We start from the raw sequence: 22,501 nt of genomic DNA on the forward strand, positions 1-22,501 counted from the left end.
ACAACATATTTGTTAGTAGCTCGTTTGGTAATGGAAAAAATTATAGGTATGCCTATGAAGCAGGTTATAAGTTGAACAACATGGAAAAAGAGCAGCTGAGAGGTATTTCTGCCCTCCACCAACAGAAAAAATAATTTGCTATTGATGGCCTAATAAAGAAGAACTGAAGAAATGAGAAAGACTAAATGTACAGAGAACTGATTGCAAAATGGCCAAAACCCGAAGGCGACGAGTTTCAGGGCTTTTTAAAGTCAGTTCTGTTTTATAAACGGAGGATATTTTAGGCCGGCTTTGCAATCTAATAATAAAACCCGCAAAAATGATGTATTTATTTTAAATTGCTTTAACATTAAGTTGCGTCTTATAGTACGTAAAACTCGATCTCCTCAAACGCATAGTCTAATGAAAGAATAAATCCCAACCAAGATTGTTTTCAATTCAAACAGTTATAAGAACTCAGAACGATGCTCACACTTCTAATTCTACTATTAAAATCATTGGTAAGACGTACTGCACACAATGGAAATACATATTACAGAAATAACGAAAAAAATTTGCAGATACATTTTTCCAGAATACATAGCGTTTGCCGATATCCTAACTTACAACACTGAGGTAAATTATCAGATGTTTGTCACTCAGTTTCCTTGTGTGGTTATAACACGTTGGAGACCTGTAAAATACGCACACAGAGGCTATTTCTATATAACTACAAATTAACTTTCATCCGAGTGACTGAGTGTATCTGTTTCTCTGATGTGTTGGTGTAATCCATGTAAATCAGAATTAACTGTGCACAGTACATTCCAGTATTGGTGCTTCTGTGTCAAACAACGTGATTCAGACAGTAACTGGAAGTCAGTAACTTTAAGTGTATAGAAGCGAAGCACTCCGTCTTGAGGCCACAAGTGGCCCACCGGGACCATCCGACCGCCGTGTCATCCTCAGCTGAGGATGCGGATCGGAGGACATGTGGTCAGCACACCGCACTCCCGATCGTTAGGATGGTTTTATTTCACCGGAGCCGCTACTATTCGTTCGAGTATCTCCTCAATTAGCATCACGACGCTGAGTGCACCCCGAAAAATGGCAACGGATAATGGCGGCCTCTATGATCATCCATCCAAGTGCCGGCCACGCCCGACAGCGCTTAACTTCGGTGATCTGACGGAAAGCGGTGTATCCCCTGCGGCAAGGCCGTTGCCCAGTGTATAGATAAAAGGTGTTATTTCACTGAATGGACGAGTATCGCTTGGTAAACTTATGGCGTGCAGTGATGGTAGTTATTCAAATAACTGTTCAAAATCCGTTATTGCGTTAAGTCAGTTTGCAGAAACCAGTTATTTACTACAGTTACATTATTTCTCGTCACTTCTACAATCAACGGTTTCCAGAATTTCAACGTAACTGTTATCAGCACAAAAAGGAAGGTGTCGAAAATTCAGCATAGAGATCACCACTTGGAAATCTTTGCAGGTTTTGGTTATAAGGCTTTGTGTTTGGTTAGCTATAAGACATCACAGTTCTCTAATAACACAGTTTCGATCGACATTTTACCGGGAAACACACTGTGTAGTATAAAGAAGTGATGGAAGAATGGAAAATTCGATCTAAATGATGGTTTTGTTGATGGAACAGAAAATAGTTTGCCCTAACACACCTGAAATATTTAGACCATTTCGAGACTACATTAGTCTCATACGTTACGCCTGATACAAAACACTGCTAGTTATTACTCTCGTATTTATTCTTTCGGTTACCCACCCGGCTTACCGGCGCAAATGACAGATGAACAAGCGACGTTTTGTCAAACAACTGAAACCGAAAGTAATAACAAGTAAAACAAACTTTTACACGTCGACATGGTTGTGGATTATCGGTACTGAGTTCAGCCTGCGCTGGAGTAATAGCAACAGTCTTTTGCGTCAGTCGTCCAGTATTCAGTGATGTAATCGATCGGGTAATTAATTCAATATTAGCTTCTGTTCGAATCTCTCTCATGCTGGACTCGCATGTAATGGTTCGCACATTTGAGTAAAGCAGAAGTGAATGCCGTTATTTGCCATTAATGTGCCTTTTCGATGAGTGATTTTCGTGCAAGGAATTCGGTAAAAGTCAGTGGTTCGATACCATGAACAATGACATTTATGATCGATCATCATAGCCCAGATCACGTACGTCCATTGAATAACTCTAAATCATAATTAGTAAACATTTGAGAGTTACAGTGTGACCCATGTAACTGAATGTGACTGTTGACCAATCTAAAAGACAACATTAGTGGACAGGCATAGGAGGAATGGTCCAAAATCGATGAGGTTGGTGTCAACGGACACCAGCCAGTCGGCACCTTTATATGATAAATGGAATTAACGTTTTGGTAAATAATACCGAAAAACGGAACAGTAGATTGGCAGAGAGGGTTTTTCAAGGAGCGCATGATTGTCACGGCAAAAATTGTCCGTCCGCACCAAAAATGTTAATGGGAGTACGATGTTTCCAGAACAGTGGTTCCCAACATTTCTCAGACGATTACCCTTGAGTGTAATCAGACATTTGCCTAGTATCCCCGCCTCCCACTGCCATTCGTTCCCTTCTCCCCCCTACCTGTCATACATCATCACAAACTTTAACAACTAATTAAACTACGAATGAAAGATTTTTACTGGAACATTTTTAAGATAATGACAGATGAATGATATTTTATGTGTGTGTGTGTGTGTGAATGAATGACAAACGAATACGTGGTGCATCGCAAGTCCTACCCACAACTCCTTCTCGGATAAGATATGTTGCAAAACATACTTCCCTTGCATTACTCCTTTCCATTACAGGACTTGCTTCACCTGCACTCTGTGACTCTATGTAAAATCAAACAAGCTCAGATCTATGCACTATACTGACTGTAAGTCACTTGATGCTGCGTGTCTTCTGAACGGACAGAAATTGGACGATTCGGGCTGTTAATGCTTTGTGTCTAACCACTCTAAGAACAATTGTAACAGTAGTAATAATACCGTGTGGAGCACTGTAGTAGTCCTTACGTAGTTACTGCTGTGTTGTGCTGTCAGTTAATTCTTTTACCTGTTTCGAGGTGAGTAATGAAGTAATTTCTGGACTACTCCAGGTACTATGTACAACTTGGAGAAGACGTTTTCTCCAGATATTTAGCATTTGTTACGTATGTGTTTCACTTATATCATCAGCTATGTACAGGACAAAGCACAACATGTGTGTTTAGTGGGTGGACCATGTGATGAATCTGTAATCTCCAGCAGCGCGGGATTAGACGAGCGGTCCAAGGCGCTAATGTCATGGCCTGTGCGGCTGGTCCCGGCGGAGGTTCGAGTCCTCCCTTGGACATGGGTATGTCTGTTTGTTCTTAGGATACTTTTGGTTCAGTAGTGTGGAATCTTAGGGACTGATGACCTTAGCAGTTAAGTCCCATAAGATTTCACACACATTTGAACATTTTTTTGTTTTTGTAATCTCCACTGCATTAGTGCTACTAAGTGAAAAACATTGTTGATAGCTCATATAACTGATATTAGAGTCTTACAAAATTGTAATAATAGTAATGATCTTTTGAAACTATCAGAAATCCCCCCCCCCCCAGTGCATAATTATCTTCAGGTTGGAAATCACTGTTCAAGAAGAACGAAGAATGGCCGAATGACCTCTTGTTTCAGTAACTATAATAATGTCGTGAAACAAGGGCCTCCCGTCTGGTAGACCGCTCGCCTTCTGCAAGTCTTTCGATTTGACGCCACTTCGGCTTATTTTTACCCATAGTGATAATGATGACGTCGGGAGTACGTCTGTGTGGGTGTGCACTATCTGATGGGGATGGAATGATGATGATTTGGACAACACAACACCCAGTCCCTGAGCGGAGAAAATCTCCGACCCAGACGGGAATCGAACCCGGGCCGGTAGGATTGACAGTCTGTCGCCCTGACCACTCAGCTACCGGGGGTGGACGTTTCATTAACTCATGCGTAAGTGAATTTGACTGGTAGTCTATCGCACTAAATGAAACACACTGGTGTCAACATTGACGCTAATTTTTACGCATAGTGATAATGATGACGTCGGGAGTACGTCTTTGTGGGTGTACACTATCTGATGAAAAGCATCCGGAGACTTGCTAGTGGACATTAGTACGGGCAGTGCCCACCCTTCGCCTTTGTGACGACTTCATCTCTGCTGGGACGCTGAAGTGATTGAATGTCTATAGATGACTGGCAGATCATTCTTCTTCAGACAAAACCAGAGAAAGGAATAATGTTACAGCATAGCCGTCGTTCTCATTTACCCCAAAAGGTGTTCCGTTGGACTCAAGTCAGGACTTTGATAAGCCATTCCACTTCGGGAATGTTATTGTCCTCAGACCATTGCCTGACCGACTCTGCTTTATCACTGGTTGCATTGTTATGCTGATGTAATCATCGTGTCCAATCTGTTCCACTACTATAAACAGTATACAATGCTCTTAAATAAGTTCACGTTTCACCTCTTTTAACAATTTATTAAGTGCATCAAGGGGGGACTATACCCAAAACACGAACAACGCCACCACATCATGACATCATCTCCTCTGTACTTCACTGTTGGCAATATGCATCTTGACAGGCATTCGTTAAACATATTGCCGCATAGTATAGCGTGATTCACCATTCAAAAGTACTTGCTTCCAGTCACTCACTGTCCAGTGGCGTCCCTCTCTACACCATCTGAAGCGTCACTTAGTGCTGGCTTCAGAAATGTGTGGTTTACGAGTAGCTGCCCAGCCATTTTACCGAATCCTTTGTAAAACCCTAAGCACATTCACGTGCTAACTGGATTGCTGGTACCACTTAGGAGCTCACGTATGATTTCTTTCGTTGATTTCATGCGATTTTCTACAAACAGCTTCCACAATGCTCGACGGCCTCTGCGTTTTCATTTCACAGTCACATTACCAACAATGGGCATAAGCCCACAGTATTTGAGGGATTGAAATGTCGCTGATGTATTTGTTACTCAGGCGACATCCAGCAACTGGTTCGTGTTCTAAGTCATTTTCCTCTCCTATCCATAGTGCTATTTGTGTTTCTCTACTGACAGCACAGTAGTTCCCGCCTACCTACATAGAGGTGGGTTCGTCTTTCCTGACATCTAGTTGTCAGGTGTCTGCATACATTTGTTAAGGTAGTGGTCTTAGGAAAACATGATTCTAAGAGAAAGTGGTAAAGAGACAATAACAGATGCAAAGGTATATATTCTTTCTTATTGTGTGTAAGACACCACATTAGAAATGATATTCGGAAACCAACTTTCAGCAAAATTGTTTGCAGCTCCTCACTAGTAAGTTCCGTGGGAGACTACCACTGCAACCATTCCGATATAGGCAAACAGTTGAGTATGCCGTGTGACAGGACATGATTGAAATAAGACCTGGCTTTGGATCGGTACTTCATCGAACCCTTTCCGCGAAAGAGCAAGAGAGCGGGCAGAAAAGGAAGAAGAAGAAGAAGAAGAAGAAAACGAACGTGGTGATGGTGGTGGTGATAATAAAAATGTAAATGTCGTGTGGCTAGTGCCTCCCATCGGGTAGACCGTTCGCTGGATGCAAGTCTTTCGATTTGACGCCACTTCGGCGACTTGCGCGTCGATGGGGACGAAATGATGACGAATAGGACAACACAACACCCAGTCCTTGAGCGGTGAATATCTCCGAGCCAGCCGGGAATCGAACCCGGGCCCTTAGGATTCACATTCTGTCGCGCTAACCACTTTTTTTTTCATTTTGTTCATTATAGTTCGTTGCATTTGCCTTAGCCAGAAGTGACAAGACATCCGTTCAAGTTGATCGTGATTCATTTTCTCTGTTTTTTTATTATTATTTTTTTATTTTACGGAGACCTCGCACTCCTCTGAACGAACACGCTGAGCTGTCGTGCCAGCACCACTCAGCTAACAGGGATGGGCATGATAATGAGGAAGAGGAGGAGGAGGAGAAGGAGGAGGAGGAGGAGATAAACAGATATTTACCCATACACGGATAGGCCTACATGCGAAGCATTATTAACGCACTATTACTTCTAATATAAAAGAAAACTGTTGAGAGTGACTTATGGTACACGATGGGCTAGTAACAAGTGTAGAATTACACAACTTTTCAGGTTGTCACAACTCTGTGGTTGCGATTTTTTAAGTGTAATTAGGACAGGGAACTATTATTATTGTGCATTTTAAAATGATGTTACAGATCGTAGTAAACAGATAAAATGGCATCTTGGAATCTCCCTGCGATTGTCATATAAGTTGTTACAACCAAATCAAGATCTCCCTTCTGAAATAGCGAACTATGAGTGAGGTTACTAAAAAATACACTGAATTTTCGTTGCCAAATCATGGACTGAAGTATATTTTATCTGTGCATTGTACTGGTGGTGCGCTTGTGCAACAATGGCTGGTGTGCATCATAAACCACTAATTCAGTGGGCTAACCACTTGGGCAGAACTGTTAAATTGTACGCTCCAGTTAGCGAATGATGACTTTCCACCTTAGAATAAACAAGCTCCTTTACTGTGCTGAAAAAAAAAAACAATACTGTAGTGTAAAATCTAGGCTTCAGTGGCCATACAGAGTCCACGCAGGATATGGTGGCAGCTGATAAGTGACCAGTTTCTATCTGAAGCGCTGTTCGAGTTCGTTGGTTTATTTGGGAGCTGAGTTTGTCCGCTTTTGGCCAGCAGGCGACACTCTGCGATGACAGGACCGAGGCGCACGCCCTCCAATATTTCTCGAACGATTCTGCGGAATCTATTCGATAAGAAATTTCATTCTTATTTTCCTTATAGCTTTATGTGTCAGCTTGATAACGACACGTCCATCATTTTGTTAATGGTCATAGTTATTGTGATATTTGCATGCAAATAAGACACTGCGCGAAATATGAAAAAAAGTTTGCAATGAAAATAGGGGGCGCTATAATTTTGAGTGTGGTGCACTTACATAATATGCTGTCGTGTGTAAAATTTTGGTAAAATATTGAATTTTTCTTTAGACTTGGATGGAGGTGTCTATCTGTCATCGATCTCGAGAAATTTGATCTTTCATAGCCCACTTACATACGATTATGTGCGCCAGTGATAAAGCCAAAATGAAATATCCATAAGATTCTTTATATTTCAAAAACGGTTCCAGGTGTCGAAAAGAGATTTTGGTAAATGATAGCACACCGAGAGAGGAATGTTTTTCCATATTGTCATTACATAAAACTTCATTATTTACTGTGTTATTCCTCAACGTAAGAACTTTTTCGATGAAGGAAAGTAATTTTTTAAGGGCATATACACCTGGCGAAACGAGAAAAGCTATGGGTTTTGCAACGACTTGGGCCAAGACATTACACTTACTTATCCTCAGTCTCTCGCTTAATAAACTTAATAAACCTCTGTTTCAGAATGTTCTTACAGTTGTGTCGCACAACACGTTAGTTGTGCTCAACGTTTACGAAAAATGTGAATGTAGGCTTCGGTTTAGAATGACACTTACCCTTCACTGCTCAGCATTTCCCTTACAGCACACTGACTGCCTGCACACAACTCTCACCGTTACCACTCTCCTCAATCTTGCCATGCTGACTGTACCGCCCACATTATTCAGCGTGCACTTTAATAGTAGGCCTCCTTCACCAAAAAGGAAGAAACTGTTTAATAAACACATTCACCCCTTACTAGGTGGGATGCAGCTGAGTATCAGCCTACTGCAGCAATGTGGTTTCATTGCCCTATCAAATGTAGCTTGTTACGAGAACTGGTTGTGACAAAGGGTTAGCTGTATAAAAAGGTACTACGACGTATATGTAACACAGTCCACACCATAAACGGCACACGGTAGAACAATAGAAAAAACAATTACCTCATTGCTCCGAATCTATAATGCTGGAGATGTGTCGATTTATGTATCCACTGAGAGAAAAATTACGCTAGTGTACATGAATGTTCCACTGTTACACACGTCTCCTTATATGACTATTGCAAATCTGTGATGATCAGTTTCTTAGACGTCATATGAACTTGAGTTTTCAGTGTGTATTGTTATAGCCTCATTTACTTACCATAATAAACAGCTGATTTTGCAACAATGTCTCAGGAAATGACACGTAACATTTCATTGGTCATTAACTCGACGACTGTGTGCAACATTCGATACAGTGCTGAAATCTGAATTAGTAAACTGATTTCCTTGAACTGGGGAAACGAAGCGTTTTTAATCGTGTATCCTGCCGCTGCGGTCGAGCGATTCTAGGTGCTTCAGCCCGGAAACGCGCTGGTGCTACGGTTGCAGGTTCGAATCCTGCCTCGGGCATGGATGTGTGTGGTGTGCTGTGCTTAGGTTAGTTACGTTTAAGTAGTTGTAAATCTAGGGGACTGATGACCTCCAATATTAAGTCTCATAGTGCTTAGAGCCATTTTGAATCGTGTAGCTTAACATTTATCTAATACATTTTTCTTAACTAACAGTGAAAATCCTAAAATTTAACAGATTTAGATTTAAAAATGCCTTCGTAATTAAATATTTTCTTAAAACGTTTCAATTTTTACTTCACCATCTTATGGTTTGAATTTCCAAATATACTCTAGTACCGATTTTCATAAATGTGACCCCAAAAATACTTCAGTAGTTCCTTAATTATGACTTACTTACCAAAACGAAAACACCGTCACTGTTTCACTCCATTAGCGGCTGAATTTCCAAAAATGTCGCAATAAATGCCATAATAACGACATATTTTCAAGACAGTGATTCCTCTTTAAACAGTTGTATGAAAATACTCTCACCTTTAGGTATCAAAGTGGAATCAATTTGTTTTATACCGCTTATTAAAGCTCTCTCGAACAACTATTATTAATCATTTGAAAATATTTCCGTTTTACTTTTGTACTGAGTTCAACTGCGGAGAAGAATTCCTAACATACGACAGTAAATGTGGTGTCACCGGCAAACACCACACATGCTAGGTGGTAGCCTTTAAATAGGCCGCGGTCCGTTAGTATACGTCGGACCCGCGTTTCGTCACTATCAGTGATTTCAGACCGAGCGCCGCCACACGGCAGGTCTAGTCTAGAGAGACTCCCTAGCACTCGCACCAGTTGTACAGCCGACTTCGCTAGCGATGGTTCACTGTCTACATACGCACTCATTAGCCGAGACTACAGTTTAGCTTAGCCTTCAGCTAAGTCATTTGCTACGGCCTAGCAAGGCGCCATATTCAGTTACTATAATCTGAACAGATAATATTGTGAATCATGTACCGTCAAGAGCGACGTTCATCATTAATTGATTAAAGTTAAGTATCAAAGTACTTTCGTCCGCTTTCTGAATTCTCATTCTTTGTCATGTTCCAGACCTCACGTCAGTATAGTTCTTCCCTCCTCACGCCAGCCTGCGTGAGCTAAAACGCGTGTATTTCGGCCTCCATTCGTAACACGGTGTTGGTTCTTCTCCCAACCCAACAGTAAGAAAGAAGAAGAAAAATTGAAAGACTCCTCTGAAAGAAGATATACACCCCGGAACAAGTTCTCTGTTACAAGAAATTATAAAAGACCGGAGGAGACGAAAAATGTTAAAATTTGGTAAACAAGAACAACCGGCAGTGCTACCGGTGCGAATGCTAAAGCGTCGGTCAGCTGTCGTCGCTGTTTGACTGGAAATGTTTGCCATTTCCGTAAATGCTCATCTGTTTGGCGACGCGCTTTTCGCGCTCGTTAAACAAATTTAACGGCCACATGCTTCGGCGCTCTCGTAAATACACGTGCACACACATCCCAGCGATAACCTCTAATGAAATTGACGAGTAATGAGGATTGCAAACTGTACATATGGCCGGGAATCACTGATTTCTGTTTGATTAACAGCGTGGAAAATATTAACCTGTACGGACTTGGCGCATGTGATTTTTTAATATCTCTTATTTATCTGAAATTCAGTTTTTTCTAAGTGGACATCTTCCCGAACGACTTTCCGCCGTACAAAGTCTTGTCAACAGATATCCTGCGGTGCTTAATACACTGGATTCACATTCAGAGAAACAAAACGATAGATTAGGTTTTCACATTTCGTCGGCGATGTGGTAAGTAGGCCTGCAGACTGAGCGTCAACTCGAAGACGGAAGTTGGGGACGGAAACAGACCGCACCCTTTTCGAAGGAATTCGATTACTCGATAAATAGTACAATTCTCAAGGCTGTCAATTCAACTAAGTACCTGGGTGTTAAAATTACGAACAACTTCAGTTGGAAGGACCACATAGATAATATTGTCGGGAAGGCGAGCCAAAGGTTGCGTTTCATTGGCAGGACACTTAGAAGATGCAACAAGTCCACTAAAGAGACAGCTTACACTACACTCGTTCGTCCTGTGTTAGAATATTGCTGCGCGGTGTGGGATCCCTACCAGGTGGGATTGACGGAGGACATCGAAAGGGTGCAAAAAAGGGCAGCTCGTTTTGTATTATCGCGTTATAGGGGAGAGAGTGTGGCAGATATGATACACGAGTTGGGATGGAAGTCATTACAGCATAGACGTTTTTCGTCGCGGCGAGACCTTTTTACGAAATTTCAGTCACCAACTTTCTCTTCCGAATCCGAAAATATTTCGTTGAGCCCAACCTACATAGGTAGGAATGATCATGAAAATAAAATAAGAGAAATCAGAGCTCGAACAGAAAGGTTTAGGTGTTCGTTTTTCCCGCTCGCTCTTCGGGAGTGGAATAGTAGAGAGATAGTATGATTGTGGTTCGATGAACCCTCTGCCAAGCACTTAAATGTGAATTGCAGAGTAGTCATGTAGATGTAGACCCAACCCTCCATTAGCTTTAATCGCATAGAAAAACCGTGTAATACGTAACTCAGAACTGATGGACATAGGTTCGAACTCCCCTCCTCCCGAATTATAGTGCATTAACCACTTAGCTATCTTGTTATATTAAAACAAAGCTGCCTCAGTAGTAATGTTATGTGCAGAGTGTATTTGTATGACAAGACGATAGATGATTAATTAATTTTATAGTTTCGAATCGAACAGATCTTGCCGTACCACAGAAGCAGAAATGGTATCTTTCATCTGTTACAAAATAAAAGATAAAATGCAACTGGAATTGATTCCGGAAGAATGGTTGGTATAGTAATATGATCGTCACAGAGTGGAGGAAAAAACAAAGGGGACAGACATCTTAATTATTATGCATGGAGGTCAAAGGTTTTACTAACTGCCATCGTGCAGTGTATAAAACTCTATATTCACGCCAGAAAAAAGGAGAGATTGAGATTATGGTTTCATAAAAACACACATCTGAAGATTCTGCGGTTGTATATAGGACGTCACATGAACACAAAGATTGAACGACTATAGTTAATTCTTGCAAAAGAAATTATCGGTGAGTAAACTGATCACGGTAGAAAGATCAAAAACACAATGATTTCCTCAACAAATAGTAAGGTTAACCGAAGTCTAAGGGGACGTCATTGACGTGGATAACCAGATAATGGTACTATGTCCTGACACTAATCCAAAGACGTTAACTGATGCAGTTATCGTTTGTCCTTATACGTGTTGCCTGAACGATAATTTTAAGTTGCATCACGTCGAGAAAGCAGCACATAGGAGCTGAGGAGTGTCCGAGAACGTGCGCATATGTTTTTGTTTAAAACGTTTCTTGTCCTGATACCATCTGTGTAATACGTGATGAAAATGTTTCTTGGCTTACCCACTTACACTGCAGTGATCCCTTTATGAAAATATGGTCGGATCGGGTTGTGATACAAATTTTGTGTGGTTGGAGGAGCCTTTCGGTTAGTGTGTGGTTCGCTAAGTCGCCAGACAGGACAAAACCGTTTGGATTTCATAATATTGAAATTGATCCTACTTATTCGATATTAAATATTTAATATTACAATTATGAGCGATGGCCTCAGTGTGCAGTTGTTATCCCCCCCCTCAGGCGCCAACTCAGGTGGAAAAGGAAAGTAGCTCGATCAGGATTTAACGTAAATAGAGACGGAGCGTAAACTGACATTCTTTTAAGGATGGGGAAGTACACTGCCTGTGCCTCTTCAAAGTAACCACGATTTAGGGAAATTACGGAAAACCTAAATCAGGATGTGTGGAGATGGTATTCTCGTGAATGCTAACCACTCGTCAAGTGAGGGGAGAGGGGGCTGGGGGAGAAGTGAATGGTGAGCATATACGGTGGGTCCCTGGGAAGTAAAATACCCGGGATGGAGCAAAATTAGCATTTGCTGCCATGTGGATCCATAATGGTTTACCACCCTGCTCATCCAGTTTGAGGGTTTATGTGATGGACCAACTCCCCAGTCATTAAAAAAAAGTATTAGAAGAACCACGATAAAATAGCCGCTCAGTTTAAACGGTAAACGGGAAAAATGACGGCAACGGTTGATGACAATTCGAACATGGAACATGCGAGAGCTAAGGAACAAAAAGAGTAAATTATTAGAGAACGGGAAGATAGTAAATGTGACATAACTGTGTTATCAGAAACAAAAAGAAAGGGAAATGGTACAGAAATAAAAAATCATATATACATTTACAATGGGGCGAGGGGGGGGAGGGGTAGGGTAAAGTATCAAAGAGCAAAGGAGGAGTGTCACCAATTATAAGAAAAAAAATACGGAAGTTTGTTTCAAATTGAGAGCCTGTTCATGAAAATATAACTTTATATGGACACAAAATTACTATAATCGGAAGGAATTCAATAAGATAGCCACCATATCACAACCAAGTTGTCTGATTCAACAAACAGACAAAAGATAATAAAAGAGAACGTATTATTGCTGGAAACTTCAAAAGCAGAACAAGGAGACAAGTAGAAAATTAAATAGAAGAAAAAAATAGAGAAAAGATAGCAAATTATAAGCTAATGACATGAATTAATATATGTGAACAAAATACACAACAAATTGTAAATGGTTTTTAGAAACAAATTCCTAAATATACGTGGCATCATGATACACTTCGATTGAAATCAAAAATTTATTACACAATAATCAAGCGGAAAACATCCTTAAAAACACGAAACATCAGAGAGCTCATAGAATGCCTCACAGTGATCACAATCTGATCATGTCGAAATTCGTATTTACAAATATTGGCATTACATGTGCATAAGAAACTGAAACTAAAGAAGATGGCTTCAAAATTGAGATAAAAATTCAAAATTATAGCGTAAATAGCCTAGAAAATGAAAGTATTATGGGTTTATAAGAAATAGGGTTAGAAAAAATATTAAATGAAAGTGAATATGACAGTATAGAAATGTATTATAAATACATCATTAACTATAGGAAATGCAGTCGTCAATTGGTAGACGACAAAATCATTCTATTATTTTCATTCAGTTGTTGATAAATAAATATAAATGAAAAAGAATATTTAAAATGGTAAACACGCAAAACATTGGGGCCAATACAGAATTAAGAGTTAAAAGAAGCAAAAATTAAAACTGTTTACATATGGACATATGAATAATAGGTCCTTTTTAGAATTATTTTTCAAAAACGTTTAAATGGCGAGGCAAGTTAAGAAGATTGGTAAGTAGGATTTACATATACACTTTATAAGAAAGGAAAAAAAAATGTTACTGGCAGAATTACAGAGGAACAACTGTGGTGTAATTATGTAATAGGCGTATTTAAACTGTTTTAGCATGTAATTATCTGAACTGTTTCTTATTTAAATTGTTTTGTTAATTAAATTGCATTGTGTATTATTGAGAAAGAGCGGGAAACCGCGCATAGATACATTTTGAGAAAGAGCGGGAAACAGCGCGCAGTAATACATCTGTAATGGTAGCAGGGATTGTCTGCACCAAAAACCATTGTTGGCGGCGAGACCGCACGTTTGTAGCATTGAGCGTTGGAAGCGAGCAGTTGCGAGTAAGATGTGAGACGAGGCAGTCGTAGCTAGCGAGACATGAGAGGAGGTCGCTGTAAGCGAGGTATGAATTAACACTTTGAAAGAAGCGGTGTGCTCGCCAGCCACTCGCTATATGTAGCGCAACGCTACTTTTTAAGAATTTTTGTAAAGAACTATGCCCCCTGTAATTGTTTGTCAAGATCGTTCTCAGAATATAGTTAACTTCTACCAGATTAAATGCATTAAGAATTTTCTATCCCAAAATCATTCACGTAAATGCTTTACGGAATTTATTGTTATCTTAAAAGAAAAGTCTAAACTGAGCTTCAGCTTTTATCAAATCTAAATTAACTTCAACTTAATGAATTCCAGTCACAAAGTATTATGAAACTCCACCAGCAGCTTATAATTATGTTAAAGAGAAGTAAGTATATTCATTCCACAGTTTGCTGTAGCAGTCAGATGGCGATCCAGTATAAATAATTAAAGGTAAGAATCAGTCTTAATAATTTCAGGTAACGACTGAGGGCCACGGCGACAACACATTTTATGTTTCGTCGTAATAATCAGCAGGTAGTCTTGACAGAGCAGCAGTTAAAAGATTTTAAGAGACGCAGCGTTCAGTCAGCAAGCAAACGTTCATCCAATATTAGACGGGAAGGTTTCAAATATATTTCGCAGATTTTATTGAAGGAATATTAAACAGTTTTGAGGGACCCGTTGAAGATAATTTATAGACATGTAGCAAATGGACAATGGAAATTGTTTGGGGAAGGAGGAGTATGGGGACGAAAGAAGGTGAAAATTTGTGACCTCCCTTATAAACGTTCCCTGGATCCATGACTGTCATCGCTCATCAGTACATCCTTTTATTCAGATCTTTAACACGAAACATTTGTAGAGTTATCATTATTGTAACGAAATTCGGCCTAAAACAGTTTGTCTGTTGTAATATATCTAGGCTGTTGGGTTCTATTAGGGCGCTCTTTACGTAATTGCATATAGGTAGCTCACTATCTGCAGCTAAAAGGCATCATTGTGGACACGGTTACTGACATAACAAAACACTCTATCCACAAGTTTAATTTTGTTGTTCGAAACTATTCAGCAACTATACTTTGCGATTACGTACAGCCTCTTTCTTCACAGTATCAGCCCTCATACGCATGCTCATCTGTTGTGAAAGTACACGCAGAATCGTCACACACGTTTTTGAGGAACACCACTCGCAAGTTATACTTCTCAGCTCCACAATAAAACAATGTTATTGTTATCGTTGTCTGTCAGCCAAGTTGATGTTCACTTGTCTTCATACTGATTGTCAGTCTCACGCCACATTTGGACTCGTGTGTGTGTGTGTGTGTGTGTGTGTGTGTGTGTGGGTGGGTGGGTGGGTGGGTGTCTGTGTGTGTGGGTGTGTGTTCAATTCACTTCTCTTTTAAAGAAGTTGTTTATGACTTCTCTTTGTATAGTTCTTTAATGCAATAAATTGTGTGTTATTGTGCAGTGTAGTATTATTGTTCATAACCTATTTTCATCGCGGTAATGCCTTCTTAATGGGGAAATTTCTTCTAATAAAAGTAGAGGCTGTGCCTGAATTTTGATATTTCTAGCTAATTGTCTTTTTTGTTCGGGTGTACTAATGACAAGTGATATAAACTTTTTTTAGACCTAATTTTGTAAGGGTACGTTTGCATGTTACAGAAATGAGTAGAAGGACCCATTGACCTACTAAAGAAGGGCAACGATCAGTGTGCTCGCTTGCGAGACAGGTATGGAATCCAGACCCAGATCGAATGAGTGCGACGGCGTGACTACCATAGGCTGGAAAAATGGGCAGCGTGAGTGGGGTTTAAGGCATTTTTACACGCTGCACTGGTGGTGAACTTCAATTTCAGAGAACAAATTACAATAAGAGGGGAAACAGAGTTTACGAACTCCACGTAGAGACGGTGCACTCGACTTCACTCGCTTAGGATACCTTGACGACTCTGGCTTGTGGCACGTCAGATGCGCACAAAGTTGTCATTTTTGACAAATCCTAAAAAGCATACCTCCTCCTAGATGGGATAAAAGCTAGAGAAAAGGAAGAAGGGAAAGGAACCTCTGATGGTAACATAAAGATCCTGAAACACGTTTGGATATTTAGAATAAAGAGTTTTTTCCATAAGAGGTCTTCAGTTTTTTAAAGACTCCTAGCACTCGGCGACAATTGGAGGTATTGAATATCGTTTGGTGGATAACTTAAAAAAATGGACTTTCCGTCGCTGTCGAGCGAACAGCATACTGTGTTTGCGCTCGAGCAGTTCTTTGGGAACAATGATTCTGTGCCCACGGTACAAAGTCATTCTCTTCGAAAGTTCAATGTCAAACTCTGAGGTGCAGCTCCACTATACTACGACATGTTTCAGCGTTTAGAAGTACTGCATCTGCGACGAAAAAGAAATCACTTAGTCTTCGTACAGTTCAATTTGGTCTCCGGGTGATGTAGATTGATAATGACAGTTCTTGCTCGTCCGAAAAGATCTGTTATGTGACTGGCTGTATCGTTGCATATGTCACGTCTTTCGTTTCATCGCATCGTACAGAATAACGATTGTTAAGCGAAACGAGTTTTTCACAATACAGAGGATTTTGTGACATAATGGACTCTATTCATACGGACAATCCAGAGGTCTCAGTATTCTTGAGTGATGAAGCTTATGTTCATCCGGATGGTAATGTATAGAACGATAGGTATTGGGCGTCGGAGAACCGACATGAGCTACACCACAAAAGTAACAGTCTGGTAAAATGTCTACAAGAAAGCGATTGTTAGGTCTTACTTGTCAGAGGAGGCTGGAACCGCAGTTAGTTGGACATAATCCATTACGTCGAAATATTAAACGAAGTTTGCAGAGGTTGAAAAGCATCCGGTGAATATGAGAGGAATGTGGTTCTTACGGTATGGAGCCACAGCCCGCACCGCTAGAGCACCCATGAAGGTGTTTTGGAAAATGTTCCCAGGCCACGTATTTTCACGATATTGTGATGTTCCTTGGCCCCCACGCTCAACTGATCCGTCGATATGTGGCGCCTTTTTGTGGGACATACTTGAAATCAAGAGTGCACGTGAACAACCCTAGTATAGTCTATGTCCTCAAGACTTCCATTCATCGAAAACTGAAGGTGTACCAAATGAAATGTCGGAGAGAATCGTGCGTAGCTTGCAGGACAGGATCTAAATTTGTGCCAGACAAGAAGGACGACATCTCAACGATAACCTTTTCCAAAACTAATTGGAAATGAAATGGAAATCAACTTTTGGCATCATTGAGCGGGAGGCCCCCTTATAGGCCAGGTCCGGCCGCCATGGTGCAGGTCTTATTACATTCGACGCCACATTGGGCGACCTGCGCGCCAGATGGTGATGAAATGATGATGAAGACAACACAACACCCAGTCGCTGAGAAAATCCCCTACCCAGCCGGGAATCGAATCCGAGCCCCTTAGGACGGCAGTTCGTTACGCTGATTATTCAGCTATTGGGAAGGACCTAAACTAATTGAGAAATTTACACTTAAAAAGTGCAGTAAAAGTACTATAACTGAATTCAAGATTTTCTTAAAAGTAAAAGCAAATTTCAGTTATTCATCAGTGGAAAAATGGGTTTCCTCTGCCCCAGTCTATTTTCGAATTAAACTAAATTGCACATAAATATTCAAATGATAAAGACATACACACACACACACACATAAAACACACACACACACACACAAAACACACACACACACACACACACACACACACACACACACACACACAAACAGAGAGAGTGGGAGAGAGACAGAATTATTGCATATCCTGCATAAAACCACTTGCCGATACCCACCTTTTGACGTGCGAACTTTGCCGCTTACGGTGAATATGAAATACTGTACACAATTAAGTTTGCAAACAGTGCGTAATCTATTTACAGTTCCGATTTTCCATGGACAATATTTTACAAAATTCATTTTAATGTGATCACTTATTCGCAGACTTTTTTTATTCAGTTACGCCTCGCTGATTCCGTAATATTTTTGCCTCTATTTTCAGTGTCAGCAGTTTATGAGACAGAAATTACGGCGCTCATTATGTCGCATCCATCATTACGTATCAGCGCGCATCGGCAACCGCCCTCTCGCCTCGCGCGGTTAATCCGGGGACCGCCGCCTGTGCTCCGCTGCGTATCGTGCATCGCGCGCGCCAGCAACCCAACTACGTAAACAGCGAGCCCGCTCGCGCGGAGTATAGAGCACACAGATCATTGCCTCAAATGCTCGTAAATCACCCGGCCGTTAGAGCGGTCATTCGCAGTTCCTGCCGATGGCGAAAGGGCCGCGTACGTCCGAAAATATTCGCCGCATACATCAGCGCCCCAGATTTATAACGCTCGGGCGCCCGCTTTATGCGTACTGATACATCGCCGGCGGATTTATGGCGAGCGAGCGACAGTAGCCACTTGCGCTGTATAAATCCGCGAGTGTCTTAAATCGCGAAAATGGTATGATCACCGCACCGCTGCCGTCGTACTCTCGGGCACGACATAATTCCGGATGACGTCTTCGGTGCGCCGGAGGAAAGTGCAATTTCATGTATCTTTGGATGGGGTCCGCGAGGCGGAATGTTAAAGAAGTAAGCGGAGAGAAGAATTCGTCTGGACGGGAAGAGTGGAAAGACGTGCTCGCGTAACGTAATGAGCTTCCGCTGAGTAGGAGGACGCAACGGACGTCCTTCCGTTCCCGTCTTCTTCGCGTCCTCCCCCCCCCCCCCCTCCCCCCCCTCCTTCCCAAATACCCTTTCCGGAACACACTTTCTGTCCACTAGCGAAGTCTTATTTTTTATGGGAGGATAGTTTCCAGAGACGAATGACACGACTAGAATCGCGCTCTACCAGAACTACGGATCGGTAACTTTGGTACAATACAGTAATGACACTGTAAATGGAAGGATTACCAGCGGTATTGATAGCATTGTAGGGAAAGAAATATCATTGAATGTGTGAGAGACAAATGGGAGCCTTCGAATTCTCTTAGTTTTTTGTTTGTTTGTTTTGCATATAAGTAGAACCGCACAACGTTCTTTGTTGCTCCATTCAGTATTCTACACTCATTCTCATAAATTAACGCTAATTCTGATGCATGGTGAAACAACGCTCTGGCGGGTGGTTTGTGGGTTTAAATCACCTCGGGATATGACCATGCGGTGAATGTGACCTGCGGTCGTCGCACGGTGGCGCTGGCAGCAGCCCACAATGAAATCATAATTTTGTTTAACAGCTGTGGATTCCGCGCGGTGTCTGCTCTCTCGGACATCTCCGGAAGAACAGCCACTATACGATCATACAAGCAAGACAAGCAATCAAAGCGATCGTATGATGCAACTGCGGATAATATGCAACGCATCTAATGATCTCAGCTGATCAAGGTTAGTGGGAAACCAACTGTAGTCGACGTTAACTTATAACAGTCTACGACTGTCTCTGATAGCTTCACGTCGCTAGATAAGAACCTACTGCCGAATCATTAACTTGCTGTAATACTGGCATGTCTCTTTCTTGGTCGACACATATGAGATAGGGTCTGGTTCAAATGGCTCTGAGCACTATGGAACTTAATTTCTAAGGTCATCAGTCCCCTAGAACTTAGAACTACGTAAACCTAACTAACCTAAGGACATCCCACACATCCATGCTCGAGGCAGGATTCGAACCTGCGACCGTAGCGGTCACGCAGTTCCAGACTGTAGCGCCTAGAACCGCACGGCCACCCCGACCGGCTGAGATAGGGTCTATAACAAATTTTAGTTCGTGGGCCCGTACACGGCTGAATTCATGTAGTAACTAAATGAAGATGTCTCTTGAAACCTCCTCAACAACACGTATTCATTTGAAAGATCCATCCTATAGCGTTGGCTCGCAGTTACGTTTGGTGTGGTTTTGGGACCTTCTAAGTTCTCATTAGTTATAAACTGGGCGACAGAATTAAAGGCTCCCTTTTTCGAAACCCCCTAATTGTCTCCCATTGTGATGGCTCGGTTGTGCTTACAGCCTTTCTCTGTAATGGTTCAAATGCGTGGCGCCCTGCAGCGTCACAGTCGGACTCGGCAACGTCTCAAACAGCGAGATGATGACACACGCAGAAAGAAGGCCAGAGCTCAAAAGTTCATCTGACATCTGAAATGGATTTCATGATGTAACGTTGGCACCAAATGTCGTTACAATTCTCCCCATTGCCACCGTGAATGGGTCACTCCATGGGATAATTGTCACATCCAGCGTTACATTTCATCCATTATTTGACGCCTCGCCGGCCGCTGTGGCCGAGCGGTTCTAGGTGCTTCCAGATACGCGCTGCTGCATGCCTCGGGCATGGATATGTGTGGTGTCCTTATGTTAGTTAGGTTTAAGTAGTTCTAGGTCTATGGGATCCATGACCTCAGATGTTAAGTCCCATAGTGCTCAGAGCCATTTGAACCATTTTTGACTCCTCTGCTGTGCAAGTCAGAACGGCGATGCCCTGCGGTAAAATCACTCGGTTTTCTTGTACCTGGACGAGGAAAATATTGCATACACATCGCCGATGCGAATAGACACGAAAATATCTAAAGATGTGGCACAAATGGCATCAATGAGAGTACTACTTTCCTTGGGACGTTGATTTCTAGACATTACGCTGTCTAAAACGACAGTTCCAATGAGATGAGCAACAGAAACAATTTCTTGACAACCTTTGACAATGCTGACATCTGCGAAACACTTAATACCTTCTGCAAGACATCATGGGTCAGCAATGACCTCATCCCTTTTGAGAGCAGTGATATGCAATTTTTAGTTTGATGTACAGGGTGGAACCTTTATGGACCGTTCGAAGCCATTGGATGAAAACTATATTTGATTCAAAGCTACTATAGATTCTTACGCTTTTTCAGTGCATGTGTTTCACGTTCTCCTGCTCTGTGAAAATGGAACGGTGTGACATTGACACATGTGTGAATTAATTAGCAAAAGTTTCCTATAACCCCCTCCCCCAGGCACCCCCGTCCACCAATTCGGCAACAACCTCAGGGGAACACACATCCACATTTGAGATTTTCTTACTCAGTGATAATAAAAGAAGGGTTTCTGAGGGCCAAATTCTTATTCTACGACTGCTTCATCGGAGGCAACAACAGCTAGCAGGACACATGTGACATGGAGTGAAAGAAAAGTGGTTCAAATGGCTCTGAACACTATGGGACTTAACTTCTGAGGTCATCAGTCCCCTAGAACTTAGAACTGCTTAAACCTAACTAACCTAAGGACATCAAGCACATCCATGCCCGAGACACGATTCGAACCTGAGACCGTAGCAGTCGCGTGGTTCTGGACTGAAGCGCCTAGAACCTCTCGGCCACAGCGGCCGGCGACATGGAGTGAACAATACAAGCAGTGAAGGACATCATGGCTTTCAAAATTGTTGCAATTAGCTACAGAGATCTAAGGAATGCGAAGGAGACTAGAGTAGAGAAGAAAAACTTACTTGCTAGTGACAGAAAGATATCGGGATTGTTTCAGTCAATTCTACCTCAAAACAAGAAAAGAAAAGAAGAACAATCCGTTTCTTAGCTTTAATAAGAAAACCAGATTGCCAGTAATAGCTAATCCAAAAAGGTACTGAGTCACAGAAAAAAAACTGGAACACGTGTCTCCAAATTTCCCTTTCCACACAATCGCACAACAGCTTTGTGTTTGGAATAAAGTTCTCCGTAACAATATAAACAAATGAGATATACCCACAAAGAACCTACATATGTAGTCGCCTCCCCAAATTCAGGTGCTACCTACGCGCACGGGTGATGAACCACTCCCTTGTTCCCCCAAGTCGTCAAATAAAAGTTGTTCATTTACTGATTTGGAAGCAACGAGATATCTCTATGCACTTTGGTAGGGCGTCCTCCTACCGTCGATATTGCACTCGCCTTGTTACGCTGATCAGACAAAATACTCGTTTGGAGATATCGCAAAAGACAACGAGACGCTCAAGATTCATAATTAAAGAAGCAATTTGCTTTCAAGGTAGCACAAATATAAATGATATTTAAGTTGAATGACTCCATAGTGATTTAAGCAAAACGTGGAAGTAATGCAGCCGTCGTGAAGCTACAAGAAATTTCGCAAGGGAAGAATGTTCTGAGGCTCCTTTTAAATTAATTCTATAGTGTAAGACGTTAATATAATGGATGAACAAAAGAATTAGAAACTAATGAGGTGTCTGAAAGCCCTACGGGCTCAGAAGGGGGCATCACCAAGACAAGGGACTTAAGCTACTTGTGTCGTAATTCTTTTAGCAAACATTACTCAAATTGTTCATCTGGAAGGAGCTTCCTTACTGCAAGACATGAAATAATAAGTTAATTCTCCTCTCTTGCTCAAGTGCCACAAGGCACGAGCAAGTTCATCGAAAGACCACGCTACACGAAGACGCCGGATCGCTTTCCACTCCACCTACGATACAGACGCATGAAGTGTTCTGTTCGACTTCCTCTCAACCACGTTACCTGTCGAGACTCTCAG

This window comes from Schistocerca gregaria, chromosome 3 (assembly GCF_023897955.1).
Source record: "Schistocerca gregaria isolate iqSchGreg1 chromosome 3, iqSchGreg1.2, whole genome shotgun sequence".
Classification (NCBI taxonomy): Eukaryota; Metazoa; Arthropoda; class Insecta; order Orthoptera; family Acrididae; genus Schistocerca; species Schistocerca gregaria.